Source organism: Felis catus, chromosome E1, assembly GCF_018350175.1.
Source record: "Felis catus isolate Fca126 chromosome E1, F.catus_Fca126_mat1.0, whole genome shotgun sequence".
Lineage (NCBI taxonomy): Eukaryota > Metazoa > Chordata > Mammalia > Carnivora > Felidae > Felis > Felis catus.
In genome coordinates, this window is record NC_058381.1 from 52251462 (window position 1) to 52277585 (window position 26124).

Genomic DNA, 26124 nt, shown 5'->3' on the forward strand with positions numbered 1-26124 from the left:
AATATGAATAGAAAGTCTATGAGCATAAAATCAGAGGAGAAGGAGTATCACCACTTCTGCCTTATTATGGATTTTAGTAGTCCAGAGCATTCAGAGTGTAAGGATCACATTATTAACAGCAGTTTATGAACACTCATTACCCCACTACCAACAATTAAACCATGGCTTAAACTTTCCACTTTTACTTAGTGTCTCCAGAAAAACTGGAGAAGGCTAGATTACTGGCATATAAGAAGTTCATGTCATTAAAGACAGAGTCACAGTGTCCAATTAGCTCACTTCTCTCCATGATTGCTACTACCTAAATATTGCTATTAGGTCTTATTTTTCAACTTTGAAGTTATCTGGGCTCATCTCTTAACCTTCTCCAGACTCCCTTTACCTCCCTTCAGTTTATGAGCCCAGAAAGAAAAAAAGCACAACCAACCCAATACAGTAAAAGTCTAACTAGTACATTACCCAAGGCTGGGTTTATGACTTCTCCTTGCTCTGCTACCAAGAAGCTCTCCTAAGCTTCATAAAGACACACATGGAGTTATATTAATATATTCACAGAACACACAGGCACACACATGTGTGCGGACTCACACACACACACACACACACACACACACACACACACACACGTCTTGCTTTTTTCACATGGAAGCTTTCTTGGGTGAGAACCATACTTGACTAATTATACTCCATGCCCCATCCCCCACAACAAAAATGTCCAAAGAAAACAGTTGAAATCTCACCATGGCCAGTGTCTGGATGAAGCTGTCTTGGGAATCGTGGAATAAGCAGCTCCCTCTGTGGGGGGGAAAAAAGTGATTATGTCGCATGCAAGGCCTTTAAATTGAGGGAGAATTAACTCAGCTTATAATAAATCACTGTTGACATCCTCACTAAAGACTTCATGCTCTCCCAAGCCAGGGGGAATTTTTAGCTGGCCAAGAAGGAAACTCCACAAGCGCTGGCTATTATTTGAATGTGCAACCTTCATATGGGAGATTCTGAAGGGTTTTCCCTATACGATCTGAACAAATTCCACAGAGAATAGCTACCCTACTAAAACAAACAAAGATTGATTAATAACTTATTATCATATTTTACAATCGAGACTTTGGAAAATGTGTAACTGCAGGAGGCCTGTCTTCACCTCACTTATTTTTAACTTATATATGGGTCTTTCACTAAAGAAAAAAAAAGTCAAAGAAAAAGACTGAGGACAGCAATCCTTCCCCTCACGGTTTGAAGAAGAAAGGTATTTTTTTTCTTTGTACTTTGCAGGGAAGAATGACTGATCTACTAACTTTGATGAAGGTTTATAGACTATCTAGCATATAGTTTGCTATCTTATGTACTGTCTCATCTGCTCCCTGCAAAGTCCCTAAGGAAAAAGGCAATGTCTGGGATAATTCTTTCAGAAAAAGGAACTTCGGTCTCGGAGGTGAAGTGACTTACGGACATCTGGGTAAGAGAAGGTGGAGGCAGGACTTTTGCTAAGTTGTAGTGCAGAACCTATTTTCTACCATGTAGAAGTACTTCATAAAGAGGATGTGTTTCTTGTGTGGTAGAATCAAATTTGATATTAATGACATTTATTGAAAACCATAAAAATTCTTCACAGTGTTACCAAGCTTTCACCAGAGTATTTTTCCTCCCATTTAAGTTGTTACCAACATTTGTACTAGCTATACTAAGTGATTCAGTGAACACTGGATTCAAAGGGATTAAATTCTGTATTCTCCTAAGAGTTTTAGCCCATCTCTGGATGACACTAGCACACTTCAGTGTTTTTGGAGGGGCGGGGATGATTCCAAATTATGTATAAATTACATGCAGATGAACAAGATTTGAACAATGCTTCCCAATGAGTAAAATTTACTTCAATTAATAGGTCACCCCAGAGAAGTATATTCTTGTGTGCTGGATAACTGTGTTTGCCTCTTCACTTAACATTCTGCATCTGGCCCCACCCTGCTTAGTGTCTTGAGAGGCCAACCCACAAAGATTACAACAAGGATCCCTTTTGCCCTTTGACTTCCATTTGGGTTCAACCAATGGAGGCCCTGGAAAGAGACTGGAAAGAAGGAAGAATGTGAGGTTAAAATATTTATCCCCCTGGTTCCCTCCTTGCTGGGAATCTCAGATAGTCATTGCTTTTATCCCCAGGATCACTCCAGAGCACTGGTCTCTCCCCTGGTTCCAGAAATGACTCCTTACTCTTGTTCCATTTAGCTCCAGAGAACTGCACTTTTCCTCGAGGGTTTCCCTAAACTCTTCCCACATCAGCGTAATCAGTTCTGTTGCAAAACTTTCCTCAAATCACTCAGATTGGATGAGATTCAGCCAGGGCCCTGCCAGGAAAAGGCAGGTACACTCAGACTAGGTTTCCATCCTTTTCATGGATCTTAAAACCATGCACGCAGGACTCTACACATGTCTGGGATGCTAACGGAATGAGATGGGATTTAGTTGTTACAAGGACAAGTGTTGTGTTGGGATCATTGCCCAAATGATAAAGAAGCAAGTAAGCAAAGCAATTCTGTTCAAGAGATTTATTCTGGGAGGTGGGGAGGCTAGACCAATTCAAAATTAAGTATAAAATAAATATCTTGTTCCCCCTTCCTCTCCCCCATGGTTCTCTGTTAAGTTTCTCAGGATCCACATATGACTAAAAACATATGGTATCTGTCTTTCTCTGCATGACTTATCATAATACCCTCCAGTTCCACCCACGTTGCTATAAATGGCCAGATTTCATTCTTTCTCATTGCCAAGTAGTATTCCATCGTATATGTAAACTACATCTTCTTTATCCATTCGTCAGTTGATGGACATTAGGGGGAGGCAACCATAAGACACTCTTAAATACTGAGAACAAACTGAGGGTTGATTGGGGCGGGAGACGGGAAAGTGAGTGATGGGCATTGAGGAGGGCACCTGTTGGGATGAGCACTGGGTGTTGTATGGAAACCAATTTGACAATAAATTATATTTAATATAAAAAATTTCATTAAAAAAAAGAAAAGAAAATTTTCTGATACATAATTACAAAAATGAAAGAACAATTAAAAAGAAGAAAATATAAATTTAATTAATAATCTGAGGAAAATTAAAATACAAATTATTTAAAAAATTGTCAAATAAATTATATTGCATTTAAAAATAAATAAATGTATAGAACAAGATTTGAATGATGCTTTCAAATTACTAACATTTACTTCAATTAATAGAGTACTCCAAGGAATAATAAGAAAAAATAGACTGATTAGTGGTTAGCCTGTATTAATTAGGTAAATTTGTTTATTTTCACTTAATGTGACAGGAACCTGAATTAATTATCATGCCATTTTTAATAAATTGAGTTACATGATCTTATGTTAATTTTTATTGAAAGCCCTTAAGGTAAAGTAATTTACATACACAAATCTTACTGCTCACTTAATTATTTCTACTGTACAGCTTACCAATGCAAATAATGTATCTCATTTCAAATTCTGATTTTATGCTCCCAATAAACAATACAACAAATAAATTAATAAATAAGTTTTTAAAAGACACCCTGATGTTAAATAACATATATATTTGTGTGTGTGTGTGTGTGTGTGTGTGTGTATATATATATATATACATATATATATATATATATATATATATATATATAGGTTGTAGCAGTTAAATGTAGAAGTTATGTGGTTCATTGAGTGCTAATTATTATTTTCTCTTGCAACACACTGTGGCATTTTGGTGAACTATTTTGACATTAGGGCATTCCTAAGTATAGTCAATAGGCTCTTATTAATATAGTAGGGTATTTTTAGTGTAGGCTTCAGCTTTATAAAACCACACAGCTTAAAAGTATCCATTCACAGAAAAAAATTCATATTGAAGCATAACCCCATCTGTATATGTCTACTCAGGTCCTTTAGCTTATGAAACAAGTACTCAACTTATATAAAGATAAATATATATTTAATTTTGGCAAGGTTCTCCACTAAAAAATGAATTTTATAAAGCAGAAAAATTTTTATCAATTAGACTTACTGCCTTACCTCTTCTATAAGGTGCTTTTCTGAAGCACAAATGTGACACGTCTATTCAAAGAAAAGGCGAAACTGTCAAAGATTACAAAGCACATTGTGTACATCAAGCTCTGAACAGTCGCATAACAGAATACGCTGTGGCTATGAAGTCACAACAGCAGGCTCCCAAATGGGGTTTGGTTGGTTGACATTTCTGTGGTGCATGGTGTGTGTGTGTGTGTGTGTGTGTGTGTGTGTGTGTGTTTCTTGTCCTTTTCTTTAGGAAGCATTCTACTCAGACAGCCAGGGTAACAAGTCAGACAAGCTCTCCCACAAACAAACTCAACACTGTTAATCAATCACTCTTTGCGCTTTGAGAATTTACTTCCTCCTGAAAACCACTTATGAAATGAACCCTTTTTCCTTTTTAGATTAGGGGATTGGAACAGAGGGAATCAACATACTCATGGTTATATATTGACATTCTGAGACAGATGAAATGAAAAGCAGCAATTCTTGCTGATAATCATTCAATTCTGTGAAGCATAGGTAACACAGTGATACAACAGTCCTGAATCACTAGTTGTTACTTGGTTTTCACTTTTTAGCTTCCTATAAATAAAATCAATGGCTGAATCCTATGGCTCTGGCCATCACGATCCTAAGCAAATCCAAGAAGTAGAGAGCAAAGATGAATGCCATGCCTACTTATATACAGAGCCAAGTCCTTCCCTCACACGTTACTTATTTTCACATTACACCAGTTTTTCTCCAAATGTATGATAATAGATGTTCCTTGACAAAGAGCCCTTTGGGGGAAAATACGCAGACAAAGTAAAACATTCACAAAGTATTAGCAGGTTTTGTTTACCACCTAATTTCCCTTCTCCGAAGCTTTAATCTGTAGCTCCGCTCTGAATTTGGGGCAGGATATCATAAACTGCTGTATCAGAATTCATTGACCACTCCCTCACCCCCCCACCTCAATCTCTCACCTCTTCAGTAAACACTAAAGAGGCAATTATACCAAGCTGATTATCTGATCTCAAACGGTTTGAAAGAAAATAAGGAAGACTGGGTGGGGAAGAGCATTAGGATGCAGCACAATTAACTACCAATTAATACTGGCTGATACCCTGATGACCACATAGCGAGAACACTAAAGGAAACAGCAGTAATTCACACTTCCTGATGAGCTGGAGACATTTGGGGGGCGGGGCAAACAGTTTTATGACGTGCAGCACTGGAGAATTTGCTAGGTTCACGGTAACATGAACTAATTTCTGTTCTTAAGGGATGACTTTTGAGCATCCTCACAAAGGTAAATAAACAGATATTTAAAATCGAAAGTTGGGTAAACGTGAAAAATTACCTAATCTGGCACCCCCATTTTCACAGAGAAGGAAATTAAAATTCTGGGAAAACATTAAGTGGTTAGCATGCAGTCAGATGTTTTTTTTATTTAAAAAAAAAAAAGAGGATAGAACCCAAATCATTTGTAACTTAAAGCTAACGTCCAGCCATACCTAATGTATTACATATTAGCAAGGAATACTGATAAGTGAGAAATGAGGCTTTTTTTTTTTAACCTGAGGTGAAGGTTAAAATCTGGAGTTGAGTATATTCATTATTTACTATTAATCAAAATTTCATCATTGGATGACATTTTTGATCGTTCAACAATATAGATAGTTGTGGAGGATACTTTGATAGGCTTTCCAGATCCCATTTCAATGGGGAACTTGTTGTCTCAGAATATGGGAATGCTCTGGCAGATAGCCTTGGAGGCTCAGTAAGGCTTGGCAGCCATATTGGATGCTGAAGAAAAGGCAAAATGTATGCCCCTATATACATGTATCAAAATACCCCCCACATTTTGAAGCAAATGGAAAATTTAACAAAAGCCTTCTAATCAAAAACAAAACAAAAACAAAGACAAAAAAAGCATGACTATAAATAGGAACTTGTACTGCCCTATCACACCACACTGTCAGTTGTCATAAATCTGCCCAGCCAGCGAAGACTTAATACCTTTGATGGCCTGAGCACCACTGTCTAATTGAAAACCACTATTTCCATCACAGGGCCATCAAACAAACAAATAACAGCTTGTCTTTATTTAAATTTTGATATTTTGTTCACCATGGATTTTCTGCATGAAATCTGATTTGAAAAAATATTGCATTAGAATATTGGTTGCTCTGGTCACTGGGTTTTGGATGCCCCTTAAATTTTGCACTGAAGAGACTGCTTTACCCACCTCATCCTAGTCTTGGCCCTAACACTGATCCCCTGTAGAGACTGCCTCGTGCTCTTCCCAAGTGACCCACTACCAGTGACTGATGAATGTGTAAGGAGCCTGGCCACCCAGGCCCAACTGGAGCAAGTTCTGAAGGGTTATTCCAGTTCCAGAGCTCCCTGTAAACTTAGCCAGAGCTGATCTGGGGATTGGGTTGTCACTGGATTTTTCCCTCTGCCCATCCCTACTTTCTTACCTTCTAATGCACAGGTGTTGACCTCAAGGGCACTTCATAAAAACATGCTGCACGCTAACCTCCCTTTAAGGATGTTTCTGAAAGAACCCTATCTATAAAAAGTATCAACATATATTGGCTAATGTTTATTGAGCATATACCAAGTCCAATGCATGCTTCTATGTATTTGTATTTCACCTCATCAGTAAGATAGGCACTATAAGTGACACAGAATTTTTGTGATGGTATTAACATCAATTATACACAATGTAGTTTTTTTTTTTAATGGCTAAACTAACAAGAATAAGCCCACATGAAACTAATATGCTGTACTGTGATATCATATAAGTCCATATTCTTCCTTTCCTCACTGGCCTGAATATCATAAAGATGCTTAACTTCATAAAGGTGCACATGTGTAATCCAAAGCATCCTCCTTAAAAATATGGAAAAGGATTGGGGCGCCTGGGTGACTCAGTTGGTTAAGCGTCCGACTTCGGCTCAAGTCATGATCTCATTGTTCGAGGGTTCGAGTCCCGCATCAGGCTCTGTGCTGACAGCTCAGAGCCTAGAGCCTGCTTCAGATTCTGTGTCTCCCTCTCTCTCTCTCTCTCTCTCTGCCCCTCCCCCACTCACACTCTGTCTCTCTCTCTCAAAAATAAACATTAAAAATTGTTTTAAAAAGAAGATAGGAAAGGATTTGATATATTTTCAGGTTTCAATCAAATATAATTCAAATTCAACATAAAATTCAATAAGAGATACACTTCAGCTATTTAGAAAGTTTATAATTTTCATTTCATTCTCTCATAATACTGTGGATAAATGAAGTTTTAATTTCATTTAGTGAACATTAGTGTTAGTGTTTCAAAATTTCATAATCTCAACATTTCTACTTATTCTGAAATGGAATACCATTAAAGACTACAATAGCATATAGATACCAATGATTACCTCTGTATATCAAAATGTGAATATATTTGTTTGTCAAATATAATAAAAATATTCTCACTCAAATCAGGAGATTTACTTTGTATGGTCCAGTGTGGGGTCCCTCAAGTTCATGTGAGCTCTTCGGAAATGCAAATCACCTATTAGAAATTGCTTCAGCCAGTAGAGCCCTCTTTTTAAAATGTTTTTTGGTCTGGATCATTTGCTAAATCACATTTCTGAACTCACCGTGGCACATCTTTCCTTTCCGCAGTTATGGTCCCCATATTTCTGAGCATATTGTATTTTATATTCAAGTCTCTCAGTGTTCTGGTTCATATGAAATGGTGCTATTTATTTATTACAAGATCTCACATTTGTTTTATCCATCACAAGCTAATGTTTGCATGAATTAGGCCCTGGAGATGTAATATCATCTTTAAAAAGCTGCCCCAAAGACAGAAAGCTGAGAATCAGAAGTAGAATAAGAACCGATGTGCACAGACTAAGCTTCCAAGTTCATATTTCTTGCATGTAACTATATGAACAGCTTAGAATCCATAATCCACATTGAATTTTTATTTTATTTTATTTATTTTATTTTTTTGGTCAAAAATAGCTATTAGGTGCAGGAGAATGTGCAAACCATAGTGATGACCGTCTAGAGATGTCTCCTGCCAGAGCCAGGGGAAAAAATGATCAGCGATTCTGTAAAGCTATGACTCTATCTTTACCTGCCCTTAATTTCCCATCTCTCCACCTTTTTCAAAACAATGATATTTGAAGTCTGCAATATTTTATTGGTTGATTTTTTTAACCGTAACTGTCCCCTAAATATAATGTTCTTCAATGAAATATTCAGAGTAGGTACCTCGAGCTTACATCTAATCTTTTCAAGCATCAGAAAGACCCAGGTACAACTCAGCTTTGCAAACTAAGAAAGTACAATTTGCAAACACCTGGTTTCCCTGGGAGCCTAGCACGATGTCAAAGTAAATCCATCTAAACAAGCATTTATTTTTAAATTTTTTTTCAACGTTTTTATTTATTTTTGGGACAGAGAGAGACAGAGCATGAACGGGGGAGGGGCAGAGAGAGAGGGAGACACAGAATCGGAAACAGGCTCCAGGCTCCGAGCCATCAGCCCAGAGCCTGACGCGGGGCTCGAACTCACGGACCGCGAGATTGTGACCTGGCTGAAGTCGGACGCTTAACCGACTGCGCCACCCAGGCGCCCCTAAACAAGCATTTATTAAGTTGTTTTGTTTTGTTTGCTTTTGTTTTACTCTGCCTTGTAAAGTACTAAGCCCAAAGGCCTCAGCGATCATTCATTTGTATCTAGACTTGAAGCATTCAATAGTCACTAAACGGCTTTCAACAAAAAGTGGGTATTGAATTATTACAACGGCAAACAACTTTTGTAAAATGGTAGGCTCGATGCTCATTTTATTGAAGTGTCGAGGCTTTATACATGGACCCCACTTTAGGTTATGTCCATTCACTTTATTACTGCAGGCTGCGCTGGAGCGTGTTCGATACAAATAAATTCTGTGGAGATGCTTAAGAGAAGAAACTCACCTTTCCTCTTAAAACCCCAAGATACTCATGCTGTACCCGACTGATGTCAACTGGTACAAAACAATAGTCTGTATTTGAAACCAACCATCATCACCATAATAACATCATAAAAATGCTTTATTTAACACTTTCACCCAACAACTGGCTATCTGTTCTGCTTCCATACCGTTTTGACCATCGTTCACGTTTCAAAGACACTCATTTTCAGTGACTTTTCAAAAGTTTAACAAGTGGCTGACTTGACATAACATCAGAGGCTGTCTCTATGAAGCTAATGGATTTATTACATAGTCGCCACTGACTTCCCAGATTGTCCGCACCAAAATACAGCTTATGATGTGTGTGCCCCTGCCCAAACATGTTTTATATGCCAGGGGATGTTGAAATGATGTCCTGCTGGCACAGGCTCTGTTTACCACACTGCCTTGACTTCATGAGTTGGGGCACATTCTATTTGGGTTGTGCAAGCCAAGGTCATCATTGCATAAAGCAGGAGCCCACAAATTGCTGTTTCTTAGGTGACCTGATAGTCTCTGTTCACAGCAAAGGCTGAGTGAGAGTTACCCTGGGCTTCTTTGGGACGTGGCAAAGCCAACTTACTCAGAGTTCCTTGGTTGAATCCAGGAAAAAAAAGTCAACTACTGAGATGAGTCACTATTGAGCAAAAACCTTGTCTGCAACTCTCTTTAGAGGTTATGTGCTCTTCTAAAATTACATATTTGGATTTATCTATTAATGTGGCTGTATTGTGGTTGCCTAGAGACAACTTGGAAGCCACCGAGTTGGATGATGATGTTCTTTGTCATCAATTATAGCATCTTAGGCCCTGCACTTCATTTATACCTTTCACAAACAGAAACAGAGTTGCCCCTTCTCACCTGTGAAAGAAGAGGCATTTTATCTATTGGCTTTCTCATTAGTATTAGAAGATATTTAAACTCAAGGGCCCTTTATTCATTTGGCAGTGTCCTCTTATGAAGTTTAATAGATTTGTAAGTCATTTGGACTGAATATTGTCACTTCGAGGAGACTAAAAAGACAAAGTGACAGGAAAGGAAGACAAGAAGAAAATGTCAGGACAAGCTTTGTGAATTATTTTTTTTCTTTCTTTATTCATTCAACAACTTTAATAACTACTATATAAGATGCTTGGGGAGAAATTATAGGAAGAAAATGAGGATAAATAAGATGTTTCTGTTCTCAAGGAGATGCCATATATAATACAAAACAATAGGAAGTTACTGACAAAGTGGATGTATCAGTAACAAAGTAGAGTGGTTACCCATGGCTGGTAGGATCAGCCAGGACTTTTTAAAAGAGTTTTCTTGGGGCGCCTGGGTGGCTCAGTCTGTTGAGCATCCGACTTCGGCTCAGGTCATGATCTCGCAGTTCGTGAGTTTGAGCCCCGCATCGGGCTCTGTGCTGACAGCTCAGAGCCTGGGGCCTGCTTCAGATTCTGTGTCCCCCTCTCCCTCCGCCCCACCCCTGCTTGTTCTCTGTCTCTCTCTGTCTTTCAAAAATGAATAAACATAAAATTAAAAAAAATAAAAAATAAAAATAAAATAAAAGAGATTCCTTGGTCTGTTCCCCAAAATAGCATAACTCTTGAATATTTGTAGCTCAGAGGGGCAGGGTTTACACTGCATAAGCCAAGGCACAGAGGTGGGGAACTAAATGATCATTTGGGTCAGGAAGGATGGCATATGTTATAGAATGAATCAGACAGAGCAGGACTCTGATGGCACATGGAAGAAACATGGAGGGAACATGGAGGAAAATATTTCCATAGTTAAGTTAAGGATCTGGGCTGATGTGATGGAATTAGACACCAAAAGCAACACATAAGCATGAAGAAAAATGTAAACGAGGAACCTCAGATTTGGTGACAGCATGGACTGGGACAATGAGGGTGAGGCACCACCGAGAACAGTGCTGAGACTGTGAACGTGGTTGTGTGTGGTAGGAGGATGATTCTGAGAACAGAAACTGCAATACCAGGAAAAGAAATTGATGAAACCCGAGGATAGAAGAGAAACAAGTCTGCTTTCAAATGTTTATATTATATCGAAATGTGTTAGCTTTCTGGTGGCAGTGGATCATCCAGGGAAAGAGGTCCATCACATATGTGTATCTGTGGGACCTAAATCTGGGGCAAGCCTCAGAACTGTAGAGTTTCACAAAGCACCATTTGAAACCGTGGAGCTAGAAATGGTTGTTTTGATCTCAAATAGGGCTCAATATTTTTGCTCATTTAGCATCGAATCAAAAGGGATACAAGAGGTTTCCCTTCAGAGATGGCATAAATGTACTCTTCCTATTCTTCCTGCTACGGACAAGTGAAAATCCCCTGGATGTTATACATCAGACAAACATAACAGACCCTGAAAGGTAGAAAGAAAAGGCTAACTGGCCCTGGGCCTTGGAAACTAAGCAACATCAAAAACATTAGCTTCCTTGCAAGGGGTGCTGGTGATGGTGGGCCTCACATATCCCAGATTTGGGGCTGAAGAACCCAGAAATCTAGAAACACCAGTGAATACAGACACAAGAAATCCCAATTAAAGCCCACTCTCTCCAGCCAAAGGACCAAGAAAGGGACGACCTAGCAAGAAAGAACACTCTTAGGCAATAACTACACTACTCTAGCCAGAAAACACCGAAAATATTGAGACCCTAACTCCAGCCCCACAAGCAAAGGCTGATCAGGAAGCTTAGACCCCTACCCTCACATGGCAGGAGCAAAGTGGATGACCCCCACTTCCCCTACTACACAGTGTCAAAAAAAAAAGTCATCTAAGACAGAAGATAGAAATAAGATCCAGATTCTCATAACATCATATCTAAAATGTTCAAATTTTAATAAAAAGTCATTCTTCATAGGAAGAATCAAGAGGATTTCAAAAGTGATGGGGAAAAAAGGCCAATAGACAACAACAATGGAATGATAGAGGTGCTAGAATTATCTGACAAAATGTTAAAGCAGCTATCATCATCATCAATGCTTCCATGAGCAATAATAAGATGCCTAAAACAAATAGAAGAAAAATGAAAGTCTCAGCCAAGAGATAGAAGATACAACAAAAAGCGAAATAAAAATTTTATAATGAAAATTTAATAACCCAAACTTTGAAACTCAGTGGATTGGCCCAAGAGCAGCATGGAGGAGGCAGAGGAAAGAATTAGCAAACTTGAAGATAAAACAATAGAGATGACCCAGCCCTAAAAACAAGGATAAAATAGACAAAAAAAAAAAAAAAAAAAAAAAAAAAAAAAAAAAAGGGAAAGAGTTTTGGGAACCTGCAGGACTGCAGAAAAAGATCTAACATTCATGGCATAGATCCTCTCGGAGAGAAAGAGAGACACTTAGCGGAAGAAGACATACAGATGGAAAGTGAGCACATGAAAACATTAAACGTCCTATGTCATTTGGGCTTTGCAAATTGAAACAATAATAAAATGCCATCCTACACCTATTAAAATGGCTATGATAATAATAATAGTAAAACTTGGACAACACCAAATGCTGGTGAGGACGTGGAACAACAGCAATCCTCAGCCACGAAGAACACAAAATGAATGGGACGGCTGCCCTGGAAGAGAGTTTGCCAGTTTCTTACAGAACTAAACTTGTAACGAACATACGACCCCACTATTGTGCTCCTGGGCATTTGTCCTAGATAAATGAAAACCCACTTTACACAAATATCCATAAGTGAATTTTTCATAATAGCCTCAAACTGGAAACAACCCAGATGTCCTTCAATAGATGAATGGTTAAACAAATTTATGCATCTGTAACATGGATTGCTACTCCAACAGTAAAGACGAACCAACTATGTAGACATGCAACAATTTGGATGAATCTCCAAAGAATTATGCTGGATGAAAAACAAAACAAAACCAAACCAACAATCCCAAAGGCTATATACCGTATTTTTATAACATTTCTGTAACATTGTTGAAATGAAATTACAGAAACGGAGAACAGATTAGCGGTTGCCAGAAGTTAAGGAGGGTGTGGGAATGGAAGGAAACGGGTCCGGCTATAAAGGGCAACACGAGGGATCCTTGGGTTTACAGAAGTGTTCTGTATCTTGACTATATCAATGTCAATATTCTCATTGAGCCATTGCTCTATAGTTTACAAGCTGTTACCTTTGTGGGAAACTGGGGAAAGGTACACAGGCTCTCCCTTTATTATTTCTTACAACTGTATATGAATCTGTAATTATTGCAAAATAAAAATTTAATTAAAAGCAGACAAACAGAAAACAAATCAGAAAATATGAAGGTTAAGACCTTTTTCATAACATTAACTTGTCCAACATTGATTATATACATTTCTTGGACTGCTGGCTCGCATTCTAACGTACACTTTATTAGAAGGCATAAAAAATGTTGGGAAATCAATGCTGTTATGAAAACCCTGTGTTTCACTTTCTTGAGTTGCGGAGATTTAAACTGGCAATCCTAAAATTGTATTAGCATGTGATTCTGCAGTTGAATAAATAAACGTGTTCCAAAAATGAGGGAGAGAAGGATAATAATGAAAAAGCACCAATCAAGCAGAATTACTGTCATACATAAAAATGTATTTGGGAGGATTAAGCAATATAACATTTGGTGTATTTTTTTAAGTGAACTAGGAAACTCACAATATGAAAATGAGTAGTAAATATTATGTGGTCTTTAAATTTTAACATACCCAAGCAACATGGGACAGGAGTTTCCTCTTTCTTTCCCCCAATTTTAATGCTCTAATTAAAAAATCTTCCCAGATAAAAATCAAATACACAAAATGTGCCTGATAACGTGGCTTTCTTTCCCTCTGAAATATTAAACAAAAGGTGCTTAATAATTCGAAGTAAATTCAGGGTTTTCAGTTTATTCTTTTAAACGTAAGAATTTAATTGTTCTTGGATTTTTGTACGATATCTGATACAAAAATGGAAGGGTTTTCCTTAGATATTAATAAAATAGGCAACAATTATTGGCTTCCTCATTGTAAAAAATATGATTTCCCCCCACATATGGATATGAATGGCCTTTTATGGTGGAGTAGGATGAACCAGAAGAGTGGGTAATACGTGTTCTAATTTGAAGCACAGTGTTTTTTCACTGTTGATAAATTAATTCCTTCTTGCAAAATTATAGTACTGACATTCTTAGGTATCCATCCTGTCCTATTTTCCAGTTCTCCTCTACCATGTGCAAAATATTGAGACAGCCTCCAATCTGCTCTCTGTGCCCCAGACTCAATGAAAAGCAACTAACTCCTCAAAGCCTATAGGCCCTGCAAGAGCTGGTCACCACAGGTACCCAGTGTACTAACCCCCTACCCCTCTTATCCCACCTGTTCTGCTCCTGACACAGGGCTCTCCTTTGTGCCCTTCAAACATATTAGCACATTCCTACCTCAGGACCTTTGCATGTACTTTCCTTCTATCTGGGATTCTTTTCTCCTGACTATCCACATGACCTTTTCCTTCATTTCCTTTAGGCCCCTGCTCAAATGCAATCTGATCAAAGAGATCATTTCTGAGTACTCAACTAAAGTAGCACCCTGCTTCCTATCACTCTCTGTCCATTTGTCCTATTTCATTTATTAAGAACACTGACATGTCATTATATAAGTATGATTTTGTCTTGTTCTCACTGCCAAAATGTAAGCACCATGAGAACAAAAGCTGTGGCATCCCTGATGTCTAGAACAACACACAGCACACAGTAGGTGCTCGACAAATACAGATAGTAAATGAATTGATTAAGTACATCTACATACTATGATCTGACTGATCTCTCAAAAATAATTCTTTCTTGACATCAGACCATTTAAAGAAAGGATTCATGATTTCCCATACTGAACACAGATTACATTTCCAATGCCCCAATAGGTGACGCAAGGTCCTTGCCATGTGGTACAAACCACTTTTCTTCTTCCATTTCCACCTTAAATGAATCCTCCAATTACTTGTTCATTGTTTTCTGGCCTTATCATGTTCATCGTTGCCCAGTAGGGTGACTAGCTATCCTTGTCTGTCCACGACTGAAGAGTTTTCTGGAACACAGAACTTTCAGCTCTAAAACTGAGAGCTTCCCAAGCAAACTGGGATGAAGTGGTCCCTCCACTACCTTGACACCTTACTCTTCCCCTTGGCTGCAAGGTCCCTGTAGTCTACTTGCCAAAGTCCCCTGCTTTTTATAATATCCAACTCAATCTTCAATCCTTAGCAAAGCCTTTGCAATCTCTGCCACACCCCGTGATGTCTGCTTGGCTATCAGTTGCAATTCTTGTTTATTATTTTATCAAATATTATATTTCAAACTGTACCTGTCACTCATCTAAATAAACATATTCTTGGGGCACCTGGGTGGCTCAGTCGGTTGAGCGTCTGACTTCGGCTCGGGTCATGATCTCACAGTCAGTGGGCTCGAGCCCCGTGTCGGGCTGTGTGCTGACAGCTCGGAGCCTAGAGCCTGCTTCGGATTCTGTGTCTCCCTCTCTCTCTGACCCTCCCCCGTTCATGTTCTGTCTCTCTCTGTCTCTTGAAAATAAATGAATGTTAAAAAAAATTAAAAATAAATAAATAGATAGATAGCAAACAAACATTTTATCCAATGGAATTTATCTCTAGAAAGCAGGAATTATACCTCATTTCTTTATATGCCAAACCATCTAGCACAGTGCTTCAAATGTAGTAAATATTCAATAGCTGTTTGTTCTTGTAGAGGGATATACTCTGTCTTTTGAAAGCTATCTTTTTTTTTTAATTTTTTTTCATTACATTTCTTTATTTTTGAGAGGCACAGAGAGACAGAGCGTGAGCGGGGGAGGGGCAGAGAGAGGGAGGAGACACAGAATCCAAAGCAGGAAAGCTGACTACCTTAAATGGAATTATAATCATCTCGGAGGATGCTTAGGGAAAGGGTGAGACAGTATTTAAAAACCCAGGATATGTGATTTGGGCAGATCCAGAAAAAAAGATGATTTTAATTTAGAAAAACAAAATAAGAGAAATAGAAAAAGCACAGATTTGGGTGGAGCTGTCCCTTTGAAAAGATACCTAGTGTCCCTTCTTTTGTTCCATGCTGAGTATCATGAATCCATGAAATGTCCCTGTGGACAAAGTTTACACTGGCATCGACACTGCCAAGATACGTGGTGAAGAGGGAAAAATCTAACGAAACGTCTTGATGACTTAGAATGCACCATGTTCCAGTATTTGGCAACATCCTAACGGCCAAGTGAAGTTTTCACTTTTCATCCAGCTATTTCGGTGCTGTGTAGACACAGGCCAAGAACAGGAACAGTAGGAAAACTGCCACAGTAATGCTGAATTTTACTGGCTTAGCAATGAGGGGAAACTCACATATTGCTTGCCAGAAAAATAACTGGCTTTAGTCGGTGCTTTTAGTCTCACGCTTTTTAGGAGCACTTAGTTTAAAACAAAATTGTGGGCTTAACTCCTACCCTAATGTTTTTGAGACTGCTGCAATAAGCAAATGTTCAAAGTACTCTTTATCCAACCAAGTGGGTAAGTTTCTTGTTCAAGCTCCATCGATAACAACAAGATTTTCGTTTGGTGAGTGGTGACCCCTGATTTAGCACAAGCAAACCCATCAAGATGCATGTAGGCTTACAGCACAGAAATCTCAGAGCAGTAAGGTTTAAACTTGACAAAACAATCACTATGGAGAAACAACTTACAAATCACACTAGCCACCTGAATAGAAGCTTGCTTTCCTAACTAGCTTGTAATGGAAGGCCCTGAAACAATATGAGGGGTTGTCATAGAGGTTTAGGGTTACTATCTTACGTCGGTGCCTTAAACATTAATTCTGGCCAATTGCTATAAAGCACACACCACACCAACATTTGAAGGATGTTGGGATTAATCCCGTCCACCCTCAGGTGTCTTAAAGACAGTATCATATTTCAGTAAGTATAAGCCTTTGACTCTTCAGTAATGAGGTCTTAGCTTTAATCTACGTTTCAGCTCCACCAGAGACACGGTTTACTTGGATAAGAGTATACTGGGAAAACGCAGAGAAGAGAAAATACTTCCTAAAAGGACTTCAATAATACAAGCATTTTTTCATAAACTATACCACGGCTTCCTTCATCCATGTGAAACCTGATCTTTTCCCAGGAATGGTGCTAAATAATGTATGATATTCCTATGCCTACTTTTATTAATTTTCCTATTAACACAGCATTCTCACTACTAAAATGTCATACTCATGCTGCATTTATTTATGACACCTGGTGCCTGCTGAGATGCTACTCTTTCCTCATCATCATGGGGCTGAAGATAAAGGAAATTAACACACATAAAATAGTACTCACTACACTTTATTGAAGGTCTGCTATTTTCTAGACAATCTATCGCACAATCTGAAATATTATTTCTAACCCTCATGAAAATCTTACAATGTACACATTTATTGTAACCATTTTACAAGTGAGGAAAGTGAAATTTTGCATATCACTTAACCCTTCTGACCCCAAACGACTGGTAAGCGGTGGACAGAGTAAAGCCATACCTCAATGCTACCTAAACATTCATTCTTTCCGTTGTGTGGCCCACTTCTTCCATGTGTGGAAGCTGTGCATTCAGAGAAGGTAGATAACGTAACACCATTAGGACAAGAGTCTGTCCTCCATGATATTATGTACAGGCAAGTCCACATGTTGCCTTTCTTCTTCTCCCTAATTGTGATAAGATCTACATCTTTAACACATTTTTAAGTGTACAATACAATATTGCTAAGTGTAGGCACGTTGCACATCAGATTTCCAGAATCAACTCATCTTGTGTAGTTGAAATTAAAAATAGATCTACCCTATGACCCAGCAATAGCACTGCTAGGAATTTACCCAAGGGATACAGGAGTGCTGATGCATAGGGCCACTTGTACCCCAATGTTTATAGCACTACTTTTCAACAATAGCCGAATTATGGAAAGAGCCTAAATGTCCATCAACTGATGAATGGATAAAGAAGTTGTGGTTTATATACACAATGGAATACTACCTGGCAATGAAAAAGAATGAAATATGGCCATTTGCAGCAACGTGGATGGAACTGGAGGGTATTATGCTGACTGAAATAAGTCAGTTAGAGACAGACAAATACCATATGTGGATACCATATCTTCTCTTATGTGGATCCTGAGAAACTTAACAGAAGACCAGGAGGGAGGGGAAGGAAAAAAAAAAAAGTTAGAGAGGGAGAGAGCCAGAACATAAGAGACTCTTAAAAACTGAGAACAAACTGAGGGTTGATGGGGGATGGGAGGGAGGGGAGGTGGGTGAGCGGTACTGAGGAGGGCACCTGTTGGGATGAGCATTGGGTATTGTATTTCCGGAAACCAATTTGACAATAAATTTCATATTTAAAAAAAATAGAAATTTTATATCCTTTGATAGCAACTCCCCATTTCCCACTCCTTCCCAATCCCCATTTTATTTGCTGCTTCTATGAGTTTTGCTATCCTAGAGACCTCATATAATCATACAGCATTTATCTCTGACCGGCTTATCTCAATGCAATGTCCTCCAGGTTCTTATTAACAAGACCATGAATGCCCAATCCTATCAACAGCATCATTCAGCAGAATGTACTAAATGAACAATCCTTTTATTTTTATTATTTTTTAAATATTTAAATCCAAGTTAGTTAATGTATAGTGTGATAATGATTTTAAGAACAGAATCCGGGGATTCATCTCTTACATAAAACACACAGGGCTCATCTCACCAAGTGCCCTCCTTAATGCCCATTGCTCATTTAGCCCATCCCCCACCCAACACCCGGCTAGCAACCCTCTGTTGGAACAATCCTTTTAAATACACTCTGTTTCAGGGAAACCAAAGCAAAGCCAAACCAAAAGATGAATTTTCTGATGAATCTTGTCAACCAGGGAAGCAAGATGGAATAAAGGGCTCATAGGGGGCCTTTTATGGTGTTAGATAGACTACTTTGTGAAGCCTGTGGCTCTTGTTTTATCATATACTGTAATTTGGTTCTAAAAAATGCACAGTCGAGGTTTATATAATTGAATGAGAGCTGTTGACTGAAATGATTGGAATGTCTCAGTGGCCATTAGTAAAATCTTACTGATTTCCATTTTCCGCTTTCCAGATAGACAGTGCGCAATTATAGGATGGGAATGAGTCAGCCTCTTTTCTGACTGTACCGTCTCTTCGCTTTTACAAGGTCGGCCTAATAAATAACATCCTTAGAAGTGAAACAAAGTTGCATGGAATTAATGATAGTGATAAATGTTTCTGATAGTTACTGTATCACTTAGACCAAAAATAATTTGAGAAACAAAGAAGATATAATATTTTGCGGGGTTAGAAGAACAAACCGGGGAACAAAATTATTGTTCCGCTAGAGAATAGAAAACTACTGTCCATATCTAAAGACAGTATCTATCGGAACTACAAGCTTGGGAAAATCTCTCTTTCCCTCTCTCTCTCTCTCTCTCAGAACAATTTCTACCTCCCATTTTAGTGAAACAGTAAAGAAATATTTCGCACATATTCAACATAACACTTGTAATATCATGATGATGGTTGTTAGAAAATGTGAGACTGAAAACCATCTTAAGTGAAAAGGTAGTTAATCAGAGATACTCGGTCTGGCTCATTTTCTAGCTCCACTGATTATAAACCATATGAATGGGGGCACCTGAGAGGTTCAGTTGGTTAAGCGTCTTCAGCTCAGGTCATGATCTCACCGCTCGTGAGTTCAAGCCCCACGTTGGGCTCTGTGCTAACAGCTCAGAGCCTGGAGCCTGCTTCAGTTTCTGTCTCCCTCTCTCTCTGTCCCTCTCCTGCTCACACTCTTGTCTCTTTCTCTCAAAAATAAATAAACGGTAAGGGCAAAATTAAGAAAAAAAATAAACCATATGAATGACTTTGGTAAGATTCTTCGCTTTTCTATGCATTCATGTTTTCATCTGTAAGATGGAGACAACAGTAACTACTTCATAGGGTGGTTGCAAAGATTAAGTGAGTTCTCATACGTAAAACACTCAGGACCGGCACATCGTAAGCGATTTAGGCCATGATGTGAAGGACGTGAATACACTTAATCATGTGTAAATTATTCATTTCAAAAGGAAAAGCATCAATGGAGAATATTTAATATGATATTTGCTTTTTTAAAACTTCACTTCTAAGCCCATGGGGTAAATAAACTTTAAGTCAGAATAAGGGAGCAATGGAAAAAAAGGGGAGGGCTGAGCAGGGGAAACTTGAGTAGTTTAGAGAAGTTACAAGCCATAACAAATATCCTGAAGTAAGAACAGTGTCTGTGACAAAGAGCATCCTTCGCTTTTTTATTGAATTAAAGCCTGCTGCATTTAGCCAATCCAAGCTACACCACACCAGACCTCTGCTTTCTAATGTTCCATCTCCATTAAAAAAAAAAAAAAAAATCAGCTGCAAAGTGTATAGACAATTTGCAGGTCTCAAAGATCATATTTGTCCCGGGGTCTCCCAGCCTAGATGATCCTAATGGAGGACCCCATTGGTGGAACATCATTAATCAGGCAGCCATGGCCAAGGAGGTGGGTGGCTGCTGATAGTTTTGGCCCATTGGAAATGGCTTTGGATGACTGCCAGGTTGTGTGTAAAATTTTGAAATGTTTGAAACAATACAGTCTTTACAATGTTATAAAATACTAGGGTGGCTACAGTGAGCTGCAGACTGGCTCATGGCCAATAAAACCTCAGGATTCCAGTCAGCTGTAACCTGGAGTTTAATGTTGTCTGAGGTGTTCAAGGTCATCTCTCCCCAATGTCCTGGAGGTCAACCCAGTCTTTATAAAGCTGCCTCACTGAGCTACTGCTCCCCAATCACCCCAGTTCAAAAATATTTTAGTCAGTTCGCTTCCCCTGGACACCATCTCCTGCAACAATAACAACAAACAAACAAACAAACAAACAAACAAACAAACAAAATCATCTTGAGAGTTAACCTTAAAAGACTGACTTAGAGAAACTTTTGAAAACATTGAACTTGCTTTTCGTTTGTCCCCATTTAAATAGAACATGCTTGCTGTTCACATGTCAATGAACTTGAAAAACAGAAAAAGAAATTGCCGCTGATTCCATCACTCTAAGGTAACCAAATAAATTAATGGAGTATTACACTATAGTCCTTCTCTAAGCGGGCATTTTACATATCTACTGATCATATTGTATCTATACAGCTGGCCCTTGAACAACACAGATTTGAACTGCGTGGGTCCACTTATATGTAAATGTATTCTCTTCTTATGATTTTCAGTAACATTTTTCTCTAGCTTACTTTATTATAAGACATATATAATACATATAAATATAAAATATGTGTCAATTGTTTCCATTATTGCTAAGGCTTCCAGTCAACAATAAGCAACTAGTAGTTAAGTTTTGGGGGAGTCAAAAGTTATACGTGGATTTTTCAATTGTGCCAGTGGTTGGCATCCCCACCCCTGCGTTGTTCAAGAGTCAACTACATATTCTCCAAGATTTTATACAGAATTTTATTTTGTGTGAATACAAATTATTTATGGACAATAGTAATGGCACAATAATATTTTGTTTTTTATTTAACCATTCTCTCATTATTGAGTGCTTCTCATGTTTTCCCTCTCCAAGAGTGTGCTTTGTTAAATAGTGTTAGTATTTACATAAAGCTTTTCTGTATTTAGTATTATTTCCTCAGGATAGGTTCCCAGAAGCGAAATGGAAGGGTCAAGGGAGACGAATACTTTTAGAGTCTTGGCAAAAGTTGCCACATGGCTTTCCAAACATTTTTTTCCCCTCGACTGGCAGCCCATCAGTAAAGCTTGAGACGGTATCATTTCATTCCCTCATCATCAGCAACAGGCAATAGTAAGTATTCTTCTAAAGAAAGCAAATATGCTAATATAAAAGTGAAAAGTTGTCTTGTTCCAAAAATGCATGTATTGGTAGAGCTAGGTAGGGGCTCAGTGGTGTTAACATGGAAACGGTCATGGAGCTACTTCCTGGGTGGTGTGTTTTCCGTATGTTCTCCAAGCAAATAATTCTTCTAAACAAAAGGGAATTTAATTCTGGGGCATCACCATAGTAAATGAAATACTGAACGCAGAGAACATAAGATAGAATGCTCCAGATAGAGAAATAAAGACTTACAACGTCATGCAGACGTTTCCCAGGTAATGCATCAAGCAGCTGGCCTTGGGAAACTATTGATAAATACAGAATATTTAAAAAGGAAAATTTGAGAAAGTGTAAAAGCAAAGAATTAGGAACATTTTACAATTGTAACACAGGCCTTGAATCAAGAAGATGTTCCAGTGGTAATGGTAAAGGAGAAAAGAAGAATAGGATATGAGAAAAAGAAACAGAGAGGAAAAGTCCAGAGCTAAACCAGAAGAGAGACAATTGTTTGCTCTGCCATGCGGTTTAAATAGCATGGTCACCTTCATGGAGAGAACTAAATAACTGTACAGTTAAACTTACAGAGTTGCCATTCTAAAATGTTCATTGGCCAAGTTCCCAGTTAATAAATCCCTTTAAAGTACCTTTATCTACCTGGGTTAGTGGGAATGCGTCCTACTAACACAGTGTAGATTTTACACTTTTAGGTAAAACCGATAAACATCTCCTAAGAAATGTTGCTGCATTTTTGTTTATATGTCCTACAAATTATGTTTACTTCCCTGGCCATAGTATTCCATGTTTGCCATTATTAGAGACTCCAGCTGTAAGAGGGAATTTCTTATGCTTATTCTTACTCTTTGCTTTTCTTCTGAAGGGTGCATATTCTTCTGTAAGAACTTGCCAGATTCCGTTCTGAGCTGAAGCGCTTTGAAGAAATGTTCATGGGAATGTCCTTGTACTTTAATATTTGTATGTAATCCATATTCTTCAAATCTAAGGGTCTTCTCTGATTAGGCCCAGTTTTACCTTTCTCCATCATCTAGGCTCTGGGTGACATGTTTTTATTCCCTTTTTTCTCCCTCAGGTTCCCATGATGCTCCCATCAACCATGAGCTTTTCTGTCTTTTATTGATACAAATCAAGTACAACAGCCCCTACCCACGATTCCTTCACTTTAAGCAAAATATAATCTACAAGGCAAATCGAGACGATATCAGATGTTCTGGTTTCAGCAAAACTAGACATTTTCCAGATGTTGGGCACTTGAAATCTTCCATCTGTAACACAGTGTGTCTTGATTTCAGATCTGACGTCTGCTCCTTTGCTGAGTACTTAACCTCTCTGTGCCTTAGCCAGCTCATCTCTCAAACAGAGATAGAAATTGTACTTGCCCCTATGGTACTGGAGAGGCTTAAATGAATTAACTAGAGCGATGCTGACACACAGGAGCACGCATGCAGTGTGAGGTATCACATTAGCTGTTAGAAATTACCCCTCGGATTCCCCTCTCGCATTGACCACAAGCGCGCTTTCCTTGCTCTAGACCTCCTTCGAGTGTTCTGCAAGCATCCCCACCCTATGGATTTCCGGAGAGCTTCGCACATCTCACCCAGCAATGTTTCCGCTTTCTTCTCCAGTGGTTTATTTATGTATTTTTAAATGTTTATTTATTTTTCAGAGAGACAGAGATAGAGACAGAGTGTGAGCAGGAGAGGAGCAGAGGGAGAAGGAGGCACAGAATCTGAAGGAGGCTCCAGGCTCTGAGCTCTCAGCACAGAGCCTGATGCGACACTCGATCTCACGGACCGAGAGAGCATGACCTGAGCTGAAGTCAGACGCCCAACCGACTGAGCCACCCAGGCGCCCCTCCAGTAGTTTGTTTCAATGTGGACTACGTACACCATTCTATTCTAAACATAAATCCCAACCCGCTGAATCTTGTGGCATCTGTGAGGCTATATATAATCCCATGAGCTAAAATATCAAGTTTATTTTATTATCTAAATGCACCTATGCAAGAGAAATCTAGTGTCAAATCAGTAACTAATAAAATAAATGCTTAATTCATTAAGTATAACTTATTGGGTCTTCAAATTCTTGTTTTACGCAGGCTTAAATTATATTCTAAAGTGCCCTCATATTTATAACCTAGGTGTATCAGCTAGTGAAATGACTGTTTTCACGTCTTGTGACCTATTTATCAGTATCTGTCTGTATCACAGATTTTATATGTTATTGCTGAAAGGAGTAAACGTGTTTCCGTTAATTCAAATTCATTACTATTCCAACACTTTAATGACTCTGCTCGTGTTTTAAATCCCTTTTTAAAAAATTCCACCATAATTAAGCAAAACAGTAGATTGATGACTGATTGCAAAGCAGCTGTGTCAAAAATAAACAGAGCTTTGAACTCAACAAGCTTTGCTTTTTCCAAACTTTGCTGTGTACATAAACACACCCCATGTCCCGTGTCCTATCCACACTTCATACACATAAAATTATTCCCAATTAGATGTGTCTCCATCTGCCTCTTTTTTTTTTTTTCTCATCAAAATCATCCCCAGAGCCTTACCATCTCCACTCACTGCATTGTCTAAAAGTCTTCTGTGAGCCCAAGCCTGTACTCTTGAAGATTTTACGTTAACAGCAGACTGACTCGGTAAGTACACTTTGGAAACTCTGGTGAACAGCTCAGCCCAACGCTGGTCTTGATGCCTGGCCAACGGGCTCAAACAACAGACATAAAAGCTAAATCTGTACTTCCATTCAGTTCTGAGGTTGCCAAGTTAGTTTTCCTGATACTGTACCTACAGTATATTCATCTCCCAATGTCTCAGACTCACTTCATTAACTTTGTGACATCAGTCTCTTATGTTATGAACTCAATTTTGCTAATATAAATGATACAGTACTATACAGAAATTTAAGAGGTTGTAACATTAGAAGTCTCTTCAAGATTCCCATAACAGTTAAAGAACAAGGAACCAAAATTCCCAGAACCAATCCTTGCTGGGAAATAATTCCTTATATATAATCTTAAAGCTGTTCTCCCTCCACACGGCCCTCTCCTTCTGATTCCCATTTATGTTGCGAATAGCTTTTAATGATAGAACAGGGAAATGTATTGTGGTTTCACACCTTCAGGGATTTTTATGGTCACTTACGCCTAACTAGGAGATACAAGACGTAGAGCAGAAAGATTTCTTTCCTTTTGTTTTGTTTAGTTTTGTTTTTTAAACATAAACCAGTTTAGCATATTGTGCCCTTTGTCAAAAGGATGTATTTAAGAAATACCACTAGTCAAAGGTCAACCAATAGAAGAATGTTTTCTTCATGCCAAGCCTCTATATATCTTCAAGGCTCACCATTGGATGGATTTACCAGCCTAGTCACAAAATCGGTTTGACTCACTAAACTGGAAACTCCAACTTGCCACCACGGATCCACATCACACAGAATGTACATCATGAAGAAAATGGAAAATGGATGCACTATTGTTCCCACAGAAGTAATGAAAACTTGTCCAACAGCAGTTACGCCTCACACGACGTAGCTCGTCTCAAAAGGCCAAGGAGCTTTTCTTCTGGGATTCAGACACCTCCCTCTCTCTCTCTCCACATCCCCTCGTTTGGAGTTCCAGAGCTTGCAGTCATAGCGCTACCTGTTGGTTCACAGAGACATAATGACAACAGCACGGGCAGTATTATCAAGTTAAGACGTCAGTCTGCCTGGAGGCAACTCCTGGCTTTCCTACGACTTAATACACGACTTTGAACGTTGTATTTAACAGTGCAAGGTCTTAAATTCCTCTCAGTGAAATGGGAAAAGGACGAACATAGGGCTGTGGTAGAAGATTAGATTCAACGGTATGCTGCATGTGAAGTCATTACAATACGTCCTGTTAGTAAACGTAGAGAGATGATCGATAGGAAGAGAGATAATACATAGGTAGATAGATATAAAATTGTTATTAAGATATCCTTATAGCTGGGGGCGCATGGGTGGCTCAGTCGGTTAAACATCCAACTTTAGCTCAGGTCATGATCTCACTGCTCATGGATTTGAGGCCCGCCCCCTTTTATTCTTAGAAAAGTCACAAACCCTTCATTTTTAATATGTTTTCTTTTTTAAGAATGTTTATTTATTTGTTTGGGGGAGGGGGGAGAGGCAGAGCGAGCAGGCGCGAGAGAGAATCCCAAGCAGG

The 26124-nt window shown here is 38.7% G+C and overlaps 1 long non-coding RNA gene across 17 annotated transcripts in view; it reads right to left on the minus strand.

The window, feature by feature from the left end:
• LOC111557781 overlaps positions 1 to 26124 on the minus strand; it is an 863046-nt gene that overhangs the window by 326441 nt on the left and 510481 nt on the right. For all 17 annotated transcript variants that reach the window (XR_006589518.1, XR_006589519.1, XR_006589515.1 and 14 more), the window contains one exon: positions 741 to 795. This is a non-coding gene — a long non-coding RNA (uncharacterized LOC111557781). The remainder of the gene's footprint in view (positions 1 to 740; positions 796 to 26124) is intronic.